This window comes from Pseudophryne corroboree, unplaced genomic scaffold (genome assembly GCF_028390025.1).
Source record: "Pseudophryne corroboree isolate aPseCor3 unplaced genomic scaffold, aPseCor3.hap2 scaffold_526, whole genome shotgun sequence".
In the NCBI taxonomy this organism is placed as follows: Eukaryota; Metazoa; Chordata; class Amphibia; order Anura; family Myobatrachidae; genus Pseudophryne; species Pseudophryne corroboree.
This window is the reverse complement of record NW_026970128.1, coordinates 429,307-435,306: the sequence shown is the minus strand read 5'-3', so window position 1 is coordinate 435,306 and position 6,000 is coordinate 429,307.

Here is a 6,000-nt window from a genome sequence, read left to right as displayed (position 1 = left end):
TTAACGCATTACTTTTACACTTTAACTATGAAATAGCGACAAATCTCTCTTAGCACGTTTTATCAATTATAAAATGGCAAACAGGAGAGTGATATATGAAAATACACGAATGAAAAAGAAATGCAGATATGCGTGTGTGCGTACGCAAGATAGAAATAAACAGTTTTAAAAGACACTAGTGTGTTGTTCTTACCTCCGGTTCCCGGATTCCTTCAGCACCCTTTACTAAGCGAAACAGACGCTTATCCCGTCAGCACTGCGAAGAATATGATCTCCCGCCCTTTGCTGATGGATAATGTCTGCTGAAATTACCTAGCAGAGATATGTGAAGGACAGGACGAGCCGCCAATTGATAAAGCTAAATATTTATCTTATTTAAAACCCTTTGTGAGGTCTAAGAACACTGTACGCTATTTGCGTATGGAGTACCGTAAGGGTACGCTCGTTGCGTAACAATCGCTTAGCCGTGGTCGAGACGCTCAAGCGTCACGTTCGCTCACGGCCAAGAGATCACAGGCAGGCACGCTATTGGCTGCTGACTAACGTAATGGTTCGCTATAGCGTAACGGACGCTGTATCGGGAGCGGGCTGCTCAAGCGATACAGACGCTCACGAGAATACGCTGTTGGTATCGGGCACACTTATAGGTGAGCGACTACCGTAATGCTACGCTATCAGCGTAGCGGACGCTCGAGACCACGAGGAGATCACGAGCGGCGCTGACGCTCACAATGTTAAACCTTTATGTCTAAACCACAAACAATGTAATTTGCTGTAAAACCTTAGTGTAGAGATAGGGTGTAAATGCAACACTGTATAACCTTATTAACTCAAAAGCTGTTCGAGCGTCACCGACGCTCTGAGAATACTTAACACTATAAGAAATACACAAATACCGTGCTTAGGGTCCAACGCCTAATATATATATTATGAATGTTATACTTGCAAAAGAATTAATACAATACAAGTCATACACTACAATATAACATAGACTAACTAACCAGGTAACTACACAGTAAATACAATACAAGTACGTTTAAGAGAAAATGAGAGAAAGAGAAGAGAGAGAGAGAAAGATATGGCCCATAATAACAAGAAAAGACAATATGATTACGGAGAAAACTTACGCACAAAGGAAACGATCGCATGCGCCTCTGGACATCCAGCTCCCGATTTTCAGCAATGATAACCGATGAAGAGTGAGTGCTGGATGTGATCGGCCTGTCTATTTATGCCCCACACACAATACAATTCAATGGTCCCTACAATCTCATTGTTCATTGGACACAGGAATTCGTCTTCGCATTATAACAAAAGGTCATAGGTTGATTCATACAGGTGGGCTGTGACTATTTCCAACAGCTCAGGTGGGAGGGAAACTGGGTTTCCCGCCGCATGGATAAGTAAATGCAAATACAGTAAATGTTCATAAACTTCTTATGTCCATAACTATTCGCACGAGCGATTGATCCGCTTCAAACCAACACCGGAATATTGCTAATTAAATACTCTTCCGATGGATACTAAACACCACTGTATTACTCCTGTCTGACCCTTCGTATCAAACAATGAGGGATCTCTCTGTCCAGGAACATACTACATTAACTAAACTTTCAGACTCTATCAAAGGGACCATAATCTACAAAATGCATTATATGGTGAAAAAATGTAACGAAAGAGTTGCCCGCTAGACGCACACAATCTCTACCGTAAATGCGCATACCGTGCGCCTGCGGGTGCCCGCAACAGCGAGTATGCGCACGCACGGGAGAGCGCACGCATGCGCAGCAGGGACACATATGAGGTGCAAATATGGCAGTGTGCATCGTGATATTTTTCTGACTTTGACAGCTTACATGATTCTCCGCCCAGCGAAGAATTCTGGTGGCTTCCGCCATCGCCACTCTGCTCCTTGTGCCGCCTTGGCGGTTTACATGAACTAGTGCGGTGACGTTGTCTGACTGGATCAGAACTGGTTGGTCGCGAAGTAAGGTCTCCGCTTGACATAGGGCGTTGTATATGGCCCTTAGCTCCAGGATGTTGATGTGAAGACAAGTCTCCTGACTTGACCAAAGACCTTGGAAATTTCTTCCCTGTGTGGCTGCTCCCCAACCTCGGAGGCTCGCGTTCGTGGTCACCAGGATCCAGTCCTGAATGCCGAACCTGCGGCCCTCTAGAAGGTGAGCACTCTGCAGCCACCACAGGAGAGATACCCTGGCCCTGGGGGACAGGGTGATCAACTGATGAATCTGTAGATGTGACCCGGACCACTTGTCCAGTAGGTCCCATTGCAAGATCCTCGCATGGAACCTGCCGAAGGGAATGGCCTCGTATGATGCCACCATCATTCCCAGGACTCGAGTGCAGTGATGCACTGACACCTGTTTTGGTTTCAATAGGTTCCTGACCAGAGTCATGAGTTCCTGGGCCTTTTATATCGGAAGATAAACCCTTTTCTGGTCCGTATCCAGAATAATGCCCAAGCAAAGTCAGACGAGTCGTAGGAACCAACTGCGACTTCGGGATATTGAGAATCCAGCCGTGTTGCTGTAACACCTTCAGTGAAAGTTATACGCTGTTCAGCAACTGCTCTCTTGATCTCGCTTTTATGAGGAGATCGTTCAAGTACGGGATAATTGTGACACCTTGCTTTCGCAGGAGCACCATAATTTCCGTCATTACCTTGGTGAAAATTCTCGGAGAAAATTCTGGAGAGACCAAACGGCAACGTCTGAAATTGGTAATGACAATACTGTACCGCAAATCTTAGGTACGCCTGATGAGGTGGATAAATGAGTACATGAAGGTATGCATCCTTTATGTCCAGAGATATCATAAAATCCCCCCCTTCTAGGCTGGCGATGACCGCTCTTAGCGATTCCATCTTGAACTTGAACCTTTTCAAGTATAGGTTCAGGGATTTTAAATTTAATATGGGTCTGACCAAACCGTCCGGTTTTGGGACTACAAACAGGGTCGAATAATTTCCATTTCCTTGTTGAAGCAGGGGAACCTTGACCACCACCTGTTGAAGATACAATTTGTGAATTGCATTTAACACTATCTCCCTTTCCTGGGGAGAAGATGGTAGGGCCGATTTGAAAAACCGGCGAGGAGGCACCTCTTCGAATTTCAGCTTGTAACCCTGAGAAACAATTTCTATTGCCTAGGGATCCACCTGCGAATGAACCCAGATGTGGCTGAAAACTCGAAGACGTGCCCCCAACTGGGCGGACTCCTTTAGCGGAGCCCCAGCGTCATGCGGTGGATTTTGTAGAGGCCGGGGAGGACTTCTGTTCCTGGGAACTAGCTGTGTTGTGCAGCTTCTTCCCTCTGCCCTTACCTCTGGCAAGAAAGGACACACCTCGTACTTTCTTGTTTCTCTGTGATCGAAAGGACTGCATTTGATAATGTGGTGCTTTCTTAGGCTGTGAGGGAATATAAGGCAAAAAATTTGATTTACCAGCTGTAGCTGTGGAGACTAGGTCCGAGTGACCTTCCCCAAACAATTCCTCACCCCTGTAAGGTAAAACCTCCATATACCTTTTTGAGTCGGCATCACCTGTCCATTGCCGGGTCCATAGGACTCGTCTAGCAGAAATTGACATAGCGTTTATTCTAGAACCCAGTAGACTAATGTCACTTTGAGCATCTCTTATATATAGGACAGCATCTTTTATATGCCCTATGGTCAATAACATAGCATCCTTATCTAGGGTCTCAATCTCTGCTGATAAGGTATCTGTCCATGCTGCCACCGCGCTACAACCCCGGCCGACGCAATTGCCGGTCTGAGTAAGGTACCAGAATGTGTGTAAATGGACTTTAGGGTAACCTCCTGCTTGCGGTCAGCATGGTCCCTGATGGCAGCCGTATCCTGGGATGGCAGCGCTACCTTTTTGGATAAGCGTGTCAATGCTTTATCCACCCTAGGGGAGGATTCCCACCGTATCCTGTCCATTGGCGGGAAAGGATACGCCATAAGAATCCTTTTGGGAATCTGCAGCTTTTTGTCTGGAGATTCCCAAGCTTTTTCACATAATTCGTTCAACTCATGTGAGGGGGGAAAGGTTATCTCAGGTTTCTTTCCCTTATAGATGTGTACCCTCGTGTCAGGGACAGGGGACTCTGTGATGTGCAAAACATCTTTTATTGCAATAATCATATATCGAATACATTTAGCCAATTTTGGCTGTAACTTTGCATCATCGTAGTCGACACTGGAGTCAGAATCCGTGTCGGTATCTGTGTCAACTATTTGGGATAGTGGGCGCTTTTGAGACCCCGAAGGTCCCTGCGACATAGGGACAGGCATGGGTTGACTCCCTGACTGTTCCCTAGCTTCAGCTTTGTCTAATCTCTTGTGTAATAAGTTTACATTAGCACTTAAAACATTTCACATATCCATTCAGTCAGGTGTCGGCGTTGTCGATGGAGACACCACATTAATTTGCTCCTGCTCCTCTCTAGGAGAGCCTTCTACCTCAGACATGTCGACACACGTGTACCGACACACCATACACTCAGGGAATCCTCTTATCTGAGGACAGTTCCCCAACAAGGCCCTTTGGAGAGACAGAGAGAGAGAGTATGCCAGCACACACCCCAGCGCTATATGACCCAGGAAAAAAACACAATAATTTTATGTTTACCCAGTAGCGCTGTATTTCCATATATATATGCGCCTAATTATGTGCCCCCCTCTTCTTTAAGACCCTCTTTCTACCGTGGTATAAGCAGGGGAGAGTCCGTGGAGCTTCCCCTCAGCGGTGCTGTGGAGAAAATGGTGCTGGTGAGTGCTGAGGGAGAAGCCCCACCCCCTCAGCGACGGGCTTCTGTCCCGCTCAAATATAGTAAAAAAATGGCGGGGGCTCTTATATATATATATACAGTGCCTAGCTGCATATATATTTATTTTGCCAAAGAGAGGTCTATATTGCTGCCCAGGGCGTCCCCCCTGAGCCCTTCACCCTTACACTGACTGCCGTGTGTGAGGTGTATGGGAGCAATGGAGCACAGCTTTACTGCTGTGCGTTACCTCAGTGAAGATCATGAAGTCTTCCGCCGCCTCTGAAGTCTTCTTTTCTTCTCATACTCACCCGGCTTCTATCTTCCGGCTCTGCGAGGGGGACGGCGGCGCGGCTCTGGGACGGACGGCGAGGGTGAGACCTGCGTACCGATCCCTCTGGAGCTAATGCTGTACAGTAGCCTAAGAAGCAGAGCCTATCAACTCACAGAAGTAGGTGTGCATCTCTCCCCTCCGCCCCTCGATGCAGGGAGTCTGTTGCCAGCAGGCTCCCTGAAAATAAAAAAATCTAACAAATATACTTTCTGTCAGGAAACTCAGGAGAGCTCCCTGAAAAGCACCCAGTCTCCTCTGGGCACAGTAGTAAACTGAGGTCTGGAGGAGGGGCATAGAGGGAGGAGCCAGTGCACACCCAGATCTAAAGTCTTTCTTTAAGTGCCCATGTCTCCTGCGGAGCCCGTCTATCCCCCATGGTCCTTACGGAGTCCCCAGCATCCTCTAGGACGTAAGAGAAAAATTATGCTGGCAGAAAAATCCAATTGAGTGATTAAACAGCTCCAGAGCTGCTCTGTAAGGCAAGTAAAAGGGTGTGGGCCCTGCAGCACTACCTGTAGTTTGCATTGTGCATTGGAAGCCTAGTTTGCTGTCTGTTTCCACTTCTTTTTTCTTGAGCCCCTCCCGTCTATACCCTTGTGCACTATCCTGACTTCTCCTCCCGTCTGCTTACTTTGTGCCTTCCAATGCACAATGCAAACTACAGGTAGTGCTGCAGGGCCCACACCCTTTTACTTGCCTTACAGAGCAGCTCTTGAGCTGTTACAGTGCCCAGCTGCTGCAAGAAATCAGCGTGAATGCTTCAGGGGCTGGGGCATGGCCAACATGAGCCCCACACCGAAGGAGGGTGGGGGTGTTTAATGCGAACTAGGGGTCTCGCACAATGCGAACTACAGGTAGTGCTGCAGGGCCCACACCCT